Consider the following 12,779-nt stretch of genomic DNA (forward strand, 5'->3'; position numbering starts at 1 on the left):
CCTACTTAATTTATAGTTGTAAACTAACCACTCCTTAAAAAGTAAAAAAAAAAAAAAAAAAAAAAAAAATTAAAAGCTAGTACAAGTTACTAATCTTATTATTTAACAGATATTAACAGAGTTGAAAAAGGGATTTAGCACAAACAGATGTTTGAAGATAGAGTCACTGCAAAGTTACATACTCAGCTAAAGGACATGTTATATGTGCTACAACTCCTGGGGAACTTCATAAATTAGGAACCCATTCCTTTGATGTCTGTGACAAACATACATTTTCAGGCCATAACCAAGACCAACTACATCAGAGACTCAGAAGGTAGACACAGCAATATGGGTTTTAACAAACCCTCTAGGTGATTTTGATGCATGCTAACATTTGAGAACCACTATGCTAAATTATATTTTACATTGTTTTTGTTCTATAAATATTAAGTATCATCTTTTGAAATCATTATGCATCAAAATAAATACCTTAATTTTATAATTCGATAAATCCTTATCATTTCAATAAATTGTTTATTCCAGAAATATCTATATCTAGCATATAATGTAATTTTAATTGATAATTGAAAATATCTATTTAACTGATATTTGTGTTGTAAAGAATCTCAAAAACTGATGTCTTGAATCTTACTGGAAAGCTGACAATTAATCCTATTTTAAAAATTTTCTTCAGCAGTGATTCCAATTTGTTTGTAGCTTTAACATTCTGTTAAATGACTACTCTTTTCACATAGGCATATCTTCAATGACATGTGACACAAAAATGTTTTAAAAACCATTAAAATTTATTTTTTAAAAATTTATCATTATACAATGTAATTGATTTTTATGGCCCTTTACCAATTCCTCCTTTTCTCCTTTCCCTCTCCCTTTTTCCTACCCCAAGAAGTTCTGTTCACTTCACTTAACAAGTTCAAAGAATTATTGTGATTGCTGTGTCTTTTTTTTCTATTTATTTATTTATTTTTATTAGTTCCCACATATAAGTGAGAACATATGGTATTTCTCTTTCTATGGCTGGTTTATTTCACTTAACATAACTTTCTCTAAGTTCATCCATGTTGCTGCGAATGGCAATATTTCATTCTTTTTCATAGCAGACTAGTATTCCGTTGTGTAAATATACCACATTTTCCTTATCCACTCATCCAATGATGGGCATTTAGGCTGGTTCCAAATCTTGGCAAAACCATTAAATTTAAAAGTAAAATTTTTGAGAATTTAATATACCAAACTCTCTAGAAGTGCCACTTAATACCTAACTTATTTCCTCTTTAACCTAAGTTCTTAGTGTTCTAATAAATGAAGAACAGCTGGATACCATTTCTCCTAATCCTTCATATACTTGAATGTAATTATTAAAATCTCCATCTTTTTTTCTAAACAATCTCAGTTCCTTAGCCTTTACTCAGTCCTGTTTCTCAACTCTTTTTAATCATCATCTTGCAGTCTCAGAATCTTCTGCAAGTACCCCATCCTCTTCTCCAATTGTTAATGTCACAATACATATGAGATACGGGCTAAAACATCACTTATTTATACACAATTGATTAAAATTTGTCAAGATTTTCTATACATAAAAACTGTATAATTTAACATTCTTTAGAAATATAGCCTTAGGAGGTCAAAATTTGAACTCTTATAATGTGCACATGAATTTGCTGTGTTGAGTTAGAATAACAACATTTTAGGAAGGCAAAGATGATCACTTACCCAACGCCCTCCTTTTACAGAATAAGAACTTGAGGTCTTGCAAGGTGAATCTGCACTGTCCAATATGGTAGCAACTAGCCACATTTAAATAAAATATTCAGTTCCTTAGTCACACTAGCTACATTTCAAGTGCTCAATAGCCACATATGTGACTAGTAGCTATGGTATTAGATAGCGCAGATATCAAACAGTCTCCTCATCACAGAAATTTCTATTGGGCAGTACTGGCTTAAATGACTTGCCCTAAGCCATACAGCTCTTGAGTGGCTAAGCCAGAACTTGCAGTTCCTGGTCTAGAGCTATCCCACCAGAATATCTACTACCCTTTTTAAAAAGGCAAAATATGAGTTCCTCTGATATACAAACACTTATTAAGCTTATGCACAAAGCATTTTGGCTAAGCATGAATCCTGACCCTAAGAAGGCTGTAAGAAGAAAATTACTTTAAGTAGGATTGATGCCTATATAGAAAATGACAGGTGGTTTGGTCACATTTTCCTTTCTGGCCTCTAGCTATTTAATGTATATATGTATGTAAGTGTGTGTGTATGTATGTGTGTGCATGTGTGTGTGTGTGAGTGTGTGTGTGTGTTTTATTGAAATGTCTCCAGTCCCTTTGATTTTCCTAGGGCTATCACTTCTCAGCTTACACCTCAATTTCTGCAGCAGCCAATTTCTGACTGTTCTTCCAGGCTACATCCAGCCTTTCCCGCTCCCATCAATCTTCCATGATTCTACACTCACTTCTCTCAAGTGGCATTTTCACCTTTGCTAAACCACTCAAAATTGTGGTAGATTCCTATTGTGTATCATGCACTAACAACAACTATGAAATTAACAACAATGATTTACATTTGTAAGACACATACTTTTTTTTGCAAGGCTTCCTCATATGTTATTATCCTATTTCATTTAATTCCCATCCTTTCTGAATTTTAAAGCCTTCAATCAACCGTTGTGCTTTTATTTCACAAGATTGTGTCTTATTAAATATTTTAAGTAAATCTGTTTAAAAGTTCTAAAACTAGGAACCTAAGAGTCTCCTTGACTTCCCCAATTCAATCCATCAGTAAGTAATAACTGGTTTCAGGTCCAAAAATACATCTGGAATACATCCACTTATTTCCATATATTAGTTTGCTAAGGCTGTCATAACAAAGTATGTACCACAGATGGTGTGGCTTACGCAACAGAAATTAATTTTCTGACAGTCCTGAAAGTCTGAGATCAAGGTGTCAGCAGAGCTGGTTTCCTCCAGGGCTTCTCTCCTTGGCTTGTAGATAGCTGTAATCTTTCATTTTCTTCATATGATTTTCCCTCTGTGTCTGTCTGTGTCCTAACCTCTTCTATTTATAAGGACACCAGTCAGATTGGATTTGGCCCATTCATATGACCTCATTTCACCTTAATTACCTCTTTAAAGTCCCTATCTCCAAATATAGTCACATTCTAAGGTACTGGGGCTTAGGACTTCAACACATAAATTTGAGGGAAGGGGGGCAGTTCAACCCATAACACTCCATCTTCATCGAAACCATCCTTTTCCTAGCTGCCCTCATTTGTCATTAGATCATGACGCTAGTTTTCCCACATCTACATGTCCTTTTGAATCCACTGACCACAGTCATTTTTAATCCATTGGCCACAATGATCTTTTGAAAATGTACAGCACTTGCTTGCTTAAAACCTTATAATGGTTTCTCATTGCACTTACATTAAATTTCAAACTCATTTTATTGGTTTACAATAGATACATGGTCTATCTTTCTATCTTTCCAACTTCAACTCATGCCACTCTCTTTCTTGCTCACTTGTTCCATCCGCAATAACTTCTGTCAGTTCCTAGAACACACCAAACTCATTCCCATCTTGGAGCCTTTGCATATGCTGTAATTTTTCTTAGAACAGTCATATGCTTAAGTCTCAATTTAAATTTTATTTCCTCAGAAAAATCTTCTCAGACTTACCACTATTATTTCCTAGAAAAATCATAATTTATAATTACTTTATGTATTTTACCATGTTTTTTGGTCACTAGATTGTAAGTTTCTTGGAAGCAGTGGTTATGTGCTTTGTTCACTGCTGTGTCCCCAGGCTTAGCATTTTGCCTGGCACACAGTAGACATTAGTTGAATGATCTGCTCCTCTAAGCAGATCTGTTGCTTTACTCAAGAAAGTTTGTAATCCCACATGTATTTCCTACCTCTATACCATATCATGGAACATTCTGTCTACCTAGAAATCTTTCCTCCTCGATGCCAATCTACGGCTACCATTTCTTTTTAAATGCACCTCAATTTCCTTCTCAAGGAGGCCTTTCATTATGGATCATCCTTGACTCTGATATCTCTCTCCTCATTCTCTCAGAACTTAAACTTATTTTATATTTATTAAGTATATTTAAACATAACTGTTTTATTCTATAATATATTAAGGGAATAAAGGGTGCCAGTTGATTAAAAATTTGGCTAAATAAAGGTTAATTTCTATTGTTGTAGGTGGTTTACATAATGCTATTCTCTCACACATCTTTCTAATAATGAAAAGGATAAGGAAAATAATTTACAGATTCTTAGCATTAAAGCCCAGTGAGGGCAGCACCCTCAGCCCAGAAGCAGGCAAAAAAAAGAGCATGCCCGGGGGCTAACTCAGGAGTCAAGGGCAGCATTCCCTGCCAGGAAGCAGGAAAGAAGCATGACGAAAACATCACTTCCACACAGGTAGCCCATGATAGCCAGTACCATAGCCATGGCTGCCGCAAAAGTGGCTCAATGCCACAGCAGTAGCCACAGCCACTGTGCAGGTGGCTTACCAGACATTCAACTGCAGTGACACAAGGAGAGTCACCAGTGGAGACCAGAAAATGAAGAGGACATCTCTCTCCTCAAAACCCACTCCAGAATAATAGAAAAAGCAACTGCTCTACCAGACAACCAGAATCAATGTAGAGATTCTAGAAATATGAAAATCCAAGAAAATATGACACCTCCAAAAGAATACAGTAATTCTCAAATACCAGACCCTATTGAGCAGGAAACCCTTAAAATAACTGAAAAGGAATTCCAAGCAACAATCTTAAGAAAACTCACTGAGGTTGAAGTAGATTCAGTTAGACAACATAATGAAATGAGAAAAAAAATCCAGGATATGAAGGTGGAAATCTGCAAAGAGATTAATACCTTAAAAAGGAATGTAGCAGAACTTATGGAACTGAAGGATTCACTCAGTGAAATAAAAAATACAACCAAGAGCTTAAGCAGCAGGCTAGAATAAGCAGAAGAAAGAATTTCTGATCTTGAAGATAGTCTTTTTGAAATAACCCCAGCAGAGAAATAAAAAAGGGAAAAAAGAATTTTAAAAAATGAAGAAAATCTAAGAGACTAGCAGACCACCTTAAGTGCACAAGCATTAAAATCATGGGTATTCCAGAGGGAAGGAGAAAGGAAAAGGCATGGAAAACCTATTTAATGAAATAATAGTGTAAAACTTCCCAGGTGTAAAGGAGAGACACAGATCTTCAGATCCGGGAGGCTCAAACCTCCACAAACAGATTCAACCCAAAAAGATCCTCTTCAAGACATACTATAGTCAAACTGACAAAGCTTAAAGAAAAAGAGAGTATCTTAAAAGAAATAAGAGAAAAGTGTCAAGTCACCTAAAGGGAGCTCCTATAAGATTAACAGCAGACCTCTCAACAGCAACTCTACAGGACAGAAGAAAATGGGATGATATATTCAAAATACTAAAAGAAAAAAACTGCCAGCCAACAATACTATACCCTGCAAAGCTATCCTTCAGAAATGAGGGAGAAATAGTGTATTTTCCTGACAAACAAAAACTGTGGGAGTTCACCACTATATGACCAGCCATGCAAGAAATCCTCAAGGGAGTCCTGCATCAGGAATCCAAAAAACAATAATCACTCATCTTACTAGCTGGAGTTCTGTTCAAACTCTCCATTTTTTCATAATTCAGTCTTAGTAGGTGGTGTGTTTCTAGTAATTTATTCATTTCATCTAGATGATGTAGTGTGTTGACAAACAATTATTCATAGTATTCTCTAATAACCCTTTGGATTTCTGTAAATTTGGTTGTAATGACCCCTCTTTCATTTCTGATTTTAGTTATTAAAGTCTTCCCTCTTTTTTCTTAGTCCATCTAGGTAAAGTTTTGTCAATTTTGTGGATCTCATCAAAGTACCAACTTTTGGTTTCATTGATTTTCTCTATTTTTTTTCTATTTTCTATTTCTTTTATCTTTGCTCTAATTTTTATTACTTCCTTTTCTGAAGCTTAGGCTTCAGAAAAGCCTGAGCTTAGGCTGTTCTTCATTTTCTAGTTTCTTAAGGTGTAAAGGTGATTGTTGATCTGAGATCTTTCTTTTTTATTAATGTACACGTTTAAATAAATAAATTTCCCTTTTAGCAAAAAAAAAATTTAAAAAATAAAAAAATTAAAAAAGCAAAAACCCAATGCGGTTTTTATTTTTTTTCTCTTTACAAGAGAGAGATTACCGTAAACAGAAACAGTAAATCTCAACCTTATTTAAACCCAGTTTAGCCTGCTTATCCCAATGAACTTTAACATGTGTGCCAAGTCAGGAGATTGAAGATTTACATTATAGAGTATCAGGTATACCAGTTGCTAGAGTTTACCAGTTGGGACATCACTAAATGTGGCACTAAATGCAGATTTTAGTGTTAATTAATATGGCTTTTACTGTAAGAGACAGCATACTTCCCTTTTATTCTTTCCTTTGTTCTTTTGTTTTCATCTGTTCTTTTTTCCCTTTCTCTTTTTTAAACTACAGAAGAAGTAGAGGGTAGGGAAGTAGTCCCCAACCTTGGAGTTGCCTACCAGAATCAATATATATTCAAGGAAATATACAAAATAATGCTCCACCTCCTAAAAAAAAGTCAGAGTAATTAAAATAATAAATTTCACATTCATCAACTGAAAAAATATTACAGATTTGACATATACTAAGTGTTGGCTAGAAAGTGGTGAAATGGCAACTCTTACAGGAGTAGTGGGGGCATAAATTGGTGCAATCAATTGGGAGAGCAATCTGTCAATAAGACAGATCGACAGATTGTCAGGCTGAATATATCCTACAACCCAACAATTCCACCATGAGATATAGCATAGAGGACACTACGCCAGAAGACACTTACAAGGATTTTAGCATTGTTAATATAACCAAAACGTCTAATAACAGGTAGATGGATGAATATCATAAAGCCATCCAGTTAAAATGGAAGAACAAGAGCTATATGAATCAACATGGATACATTTGAAAACATACTATTGAAAATAGGTTTGCACAAAGCTTTGAATAAAGTGCTTCTTGCATTTTTGCAAAATAAAAAAACCCAGAAAAAGTATAATATATTGTTAATAGGAACATATGTATATAGTAAAAGTATAAAATATGCAGGAGAAGGATGAACACTTTCAGGTTATTGGCTACTTTTAGAAAGGCAAGGAGGGAAATGGTTTGGAAGTAGATGCTTTCTTTAAGAAAATCTGGGCTGACCAGTTATTTCACTTGGTTAGAAAATGGTGCTGATAACATCAAGGTCACAGGTTCAGATCCTGTACTGGCCAGCTGTTAAAAAACAAAAAGCAACAACAACTAAAGAAAATCTGATGTAAGGGAAGGAGGGAGGTGGGTATGGTTAAGAAAGGACAACACAAGGGATCCTTGCGGTGTTGGAACTATTCGTTATCTGGACTGTGGTAATGTATAGAGAAACTTACAGATGATAAAATTGTATAAAACTTAACACACGCAACACTCATAAATGAATACAACTACGGAAATCTGAATAAGATTGGTGGGTATTTATCAATATAAGTATTCTTGTTATGATAGTATACTACAGTTTTGCAAAATGTCACCATTAAGGGAAACTGAGCAAAGTGTATAAGGAATCATTCTGTATTATTTCATATAATTGCATGTGATCTACAGCTGTCTCAATTAAAAATTTCAAGTTACGAAGTTTGAACTAAAGTGTGGCAAAATTTTAACTGTCAAATCTAGGTTTGGGGTATATTATGGTATTCTCTGTAGTTTTTTTTTTTTTTTTTACATATTTTGTAATTTAGAAGAGAAAAAGCAATGTCTGGAATCCACTGCAGAACTGATTCCATCACCATAGGTTGAGGTAGAGAGCAGTCATCTGTATTCGTAAAAAGTTTCTCTTGTTATTCTGAAGCAAACTCAGGATCAAAAACCATTTGTTACTTGCTTTGGAGTGAAATCAATTTGGGTTCACATCCTGGACCTGGCACTTACTTGCCCTGTGAGCTGTGGCAAATTACTTAACGCCCCCGACCCCGGCCTTTTTTTTTTTTTTTTTTTTTTTGGCAGCTGGCAAGTACGGGGATCGAACCCTGGACCTTTGTGTTATCAACATCACCATACTCTAACCAACTGGGCTAACTGGCCAGCCCCTACCTGCCTTTAAAAAAAAATTACTTTACCTCTTTAAGTTTTAGCTTACTCATGTGTAAAGTGGAGATGTAATAGTGCTTTCGTAATGTAGCTTTCTGAATGTCTGGCATATCTTCTGCTTCTATAATATAAGCACACCCTTTGATGGATGAAGGAAACTAGCTTACTCCTTTTATTTTCTTAATGTCAGATAATGCTGCTTATAAACAGTGCTGCTCATCTTACTCTGGGAACTGCTCCCCATTTGGAATTTAGAGTTCTCGCTACTCCCCCCATCTGGTGGTTGTGTTGTTGATTTCGCCTCTGGCTGAGCCGAATGTACCTTAGATCTGGCTAGTCTGAAGCTAGCATTTTTAAGGCTGCAGGGATTGTTTAAAGGATTAGTATCACCCATCTGAGCCAATGTGACAAGATGGTACTTGTTGAGATTCTTGGGACAGAGATAAGTGTTATTTTCCCACTAGTTTTGAACTCAACAGGATGTATACTAAGCATACTGACATTTTTGCATCATGTGGAAAGATGCAATCTAAGAACGGAGTCAACAAAGAGAAAATGGACTAAGAGAGAAAACAGGTCTTGCATTAAATCAGGCCAAAAGTCAGGCCAAACTGCTACTGGACTTTTTAGTTACATGAGCTAATAAATCCACTTTTTGGTTAAAACAATTTGGATCAAGTTTTCTTTCATGTATAACTCCAAAGAGTCTACATATTTAACCCACCTCAAAAGTGCTGTTGAGAGGATTAAATAAAATAAGACATGTAAAACACTAACTTCAGTGACTGGATCAAAGTAAGGAAATAATAATAATAATAATAATTATGATAATGATAATATTGTCATTCTGCTTCCAGAACTATAAGTACACCATTTGACTGATCAGGGGTACTAGTTTGTTCCTGTTATTAATGTCAGACAATGCTGCTAGTGTAAAAATAGAAATAAATAGGTAATCTGATTTCTTGCTAAGTAATATTTAAACCATACAGTTAATATAAAGGAGAAAGACTGGGAAACTCCTACAAATCTTAAGGTTTTAGGTTTCTTTGGGAATTCAGTCATGCATGTGAGAGAGTTTAATCTTTCTTGATTTTTGTCTTTTCTCAGGGTGCCCTTACTCATTCTTTGTTCCTTTACAGACTTTACCTAACAGGACTCCCAGATGCTCTTTGAAGAATTTCCTGACCACCCCACATAGATGTGATTTCTTCCTCTGAAATCTTTTAACAATTATGGTCTCTGCTAGGCATCTGATACATGCTCTCTTGTACTATCAGTAACATTAATATTTATGAGTGTCTTATGTCTCCAACAAGACTTCAAGTTTCTTGAGAGTAATTGGGTATTTCTTTCTCTCATTGCACCTAACACAGTTATGGGCATTAGAATGTAAGCTTCCTAATATAGAAATTTTTGTCTATTTTGTTCATTGCTGTAACTGCAGTGCCTCAAAAATGGCTGGCATGTGGTAGGTAATCAATAAACAAACATTTGAGGAAAGAATGAATGATATTAGTTCTTAACAGATACTTGCTGATTAATTAGATGACCGAGAAGCCTTCAGGATAGTTTTCCTTAAGAAGCCTCTAGTCAGTCTGTAGAACCTTCAGACCTACTTCGAAGTTGTAAGGACCAAAGCTGGTAGAGAGTGGGTTGGAACAAGGATGACAGGCCTGTGAATCTGAACAGAAGGGGATGGCTCAGGAGGAGGGATTTCCCCTCTCTGACCACAACTTCCTGCCACAGTTCCCACTTCCCAGTCCTCAGTACCTCAAATACCAACACTTCATAATTCACCCAGTCTGCTAACCCTTTTTGGGGCCTTACTTGATTTTTTTTTTTCCCCTTTTCCTAAAGAGCATTCCATTGTCACATACTTCGTGATGCCCAGAGAGGTTTCCATTGCTATAAAGTCAGATCAGTTAATTCTGTGCTTTGACAACTACTATAATCTTCTGTTTGATCTTTGGACTTTGGACTTTCTTCACCCCAATTCATCACTGCCAGACTAATCTTTCCAGAATATCACTCTCATGATGCTACTACCCCTGCTCAAAAGTCTTTAATGGCTGCTATACATCACCTTCTTAAAAGATTTAAATTTCTCAGCTTTGCACCCAGAGCCCCCAGTGACCAGGTTCCCATTAATCTGTCTGCCCTGTTATTACCCAGAACTCCCCAGTTTTAACGTCTCAGGTGTACTCATGTCTCCCAAAACCATCATGTGATTTTTTGCTTTTGTATTTATTTTTGCTCATGGGACCTAAATGTCCCAAGATTTCCAGCCTTCAGCCCAAATCTGTCTTTGATGTCCAAGTTAAAATTCTGTGAGATCCCTCTCCTTAAATAACTTTTGGCATTTCTGAAGAATGTTCTCAAGTCCCAGAAAACCATTCTGTGTCACTTGTCACCATGGTCTAGACAACCCCTCCACTTTCAGTTGATCACAGCTTGTTTTTGCAAAGTTGGCTTCTACAGGCTGCTGATGCTGTTTTCCAGGGACAATTTTGCACCAGGCTGCATACTAAATCTAGACCATAATAATTCAAAAAATGGAACAAAAGATTCAGGCATAACTAGAGGGACTCCTGCACAGAACACTAAGATGGGCATCTAGATATGAAGGATGTTAGAGTCTACCAGCTCAGCCCCTGCAGTTCCACACTGATGCTCTCTGACCTTAGGTGCCAGTCTTTTCCCCCTCTCACTCTCTACTCTCCCCACAGTCATACTTCAAGGGCCAGCTTCTCTCCATAAAATGGACTCTGTCAGTCAGAGAACGGATATTTATTTACTTTCAAGTGCCAGGTACCGTGTTAGGCATTGGAGATACAAGGGTGAATGAAATAGACACAGTTCCTGTTTTCATGAGAGATAGATATTAAATAAATGATCACAAATAGTTAAGCAAATAATTCCAAGTATGCAAAATGCTACCAAAGAAATATCTGGAGTCCAAACTCAGGACCTCTACACCCTCTAAGGCCCAGGAAAAGAGGAAAAACCCAAACTACGATCTCTTACACCCTAGTCAAATTAATAATAATCTGTAGAAAAGCAATTCTGACTCCAACAAAGACAGCTTTTTAGATTATTATGCAGACAGTTCAGTTTCTCATTTTTCATATTTCCTCAGAAGAGAATGAATAAAGCCAAAATTCGTGAGCACTTAAACGATGTGCTTGGCCCCATTCTAAGCGTAATATATGTATTAATTTATATAATTTTCAAAATAACCAGAGTGCCCAGTTTGCTCAGTTGGTTAGAGCACACCAAGGGTTTGGATCCCCATAGTGGCCAGCCATCCCTCTAACCCCCCCAAAAAAAAACAATTAAAAAAAAACCAAAATAAGCTGTGAAGGCACAGAAAGCTTAAGTAGCAAGCTTAAGTTTACACAGCAAGTTATAGCAGAATTAAGAATTCGGGCTGGGCCGGCCCCGTGGCTCACTCGGGAGAGTGTGGCACTGGTAGCACCCAGGCCGCGTGTTTGGATCCTGTATATGGATGGCCGAGCGTGGTGCAGACCATACTGTGCCGAGGGTCACGATCCCCTTACTGGTCAAAAAAAAAAAAAAAAGAATTCAGGCTGGCCAGTTGTTCAGTCAATTAGAGCAAGGTCAAGGGTTCAGATCCCCATACTGGCCAGTTGCCAAAAAAAAAAAAAAAAAAAAAAAAAAAGAATTCAGTCAATCTGACAGCCCAGCCCAGACTCTTAATCATTATGCTATTATGCTCCTCAATACATAAATTTGCATAATTACAGATAGGCCATTAAAATGATTTTCCCAAAAAAATGGAGCAATCCTTCCTCAAAGGTGTATTCTACCTCTGCATTTAAGGCTGAGAAAAAACATCTGCAATATCAGTTTCCCTTCTATTGCCTCTGGACTTTCATCCCAGGGGTAGGCTCAGAGCACCTTGCCACATCATGCACTCTCCTTGAAACCCTATCAGTACTTCCATAGAAGCCAGACCAAGTCTTTCTTAGGTGTAGTTCACAGTGATCTCTTCCGTCTCTGAATTCATGTAACAATCACTGTTTGTACTCACACTTTTAGAGATTAACTTCCAGGGCTGGCCACTTAGCTCAGTTGGTTAGAGCAGATCCCTGCACCAGCCAGACACCAAAAAAAAAAAAAAGAGATTATCTTCCCCACTAGGTTTATAGGGAGTGTATGTTTCTGCAAAGTGAATTACACAGTGGCTTGCATATAACTGGTATTCACGAAGAATTACTGATTTATCAATTGATTGATTGAGAGGTTTCCTGGTTGTGGGAGACTGTGTGGTAGGCAAAATGACTGGTAGCAAATAGACATTTTAGTTCTTGACTTTGTTTTTATATAATTAAAAAAAATTATTTAAAAATTTTTACAAATATTACAAATATTATGAACATATCTGGAAAGTATTCATTCAGTAAATATTTAATGTGCCAAGGCATTGTGCTAGGTGAAAGAAAGTGAGCCAAAATGCCAGGTACCAATCAAGCTTTATTAAAAGAAAATAATCTGCTGGGCTGCACTCAAAATGGAGGACAGCACCAGGTGTGGGGGTGGGAGAGCTTATTGGACCGTAGGGCGCCAAGGGCTGAATGATA

Source organism: Cynocephalus volans, chromosome 4 (genome assembly GCF_027409185.1).
Source record: "Cynocephalus volans isolate mCynVol1 chromosome 4, mCynVol1.pri, whole genome shotgun sequence".
Lineage (NCBI taxonomy): Eukaryota > Metazoa > Chordata > Mammalia > Dermoptera > Cynocephalidae > Cynocephalus > Cynocephalus volans.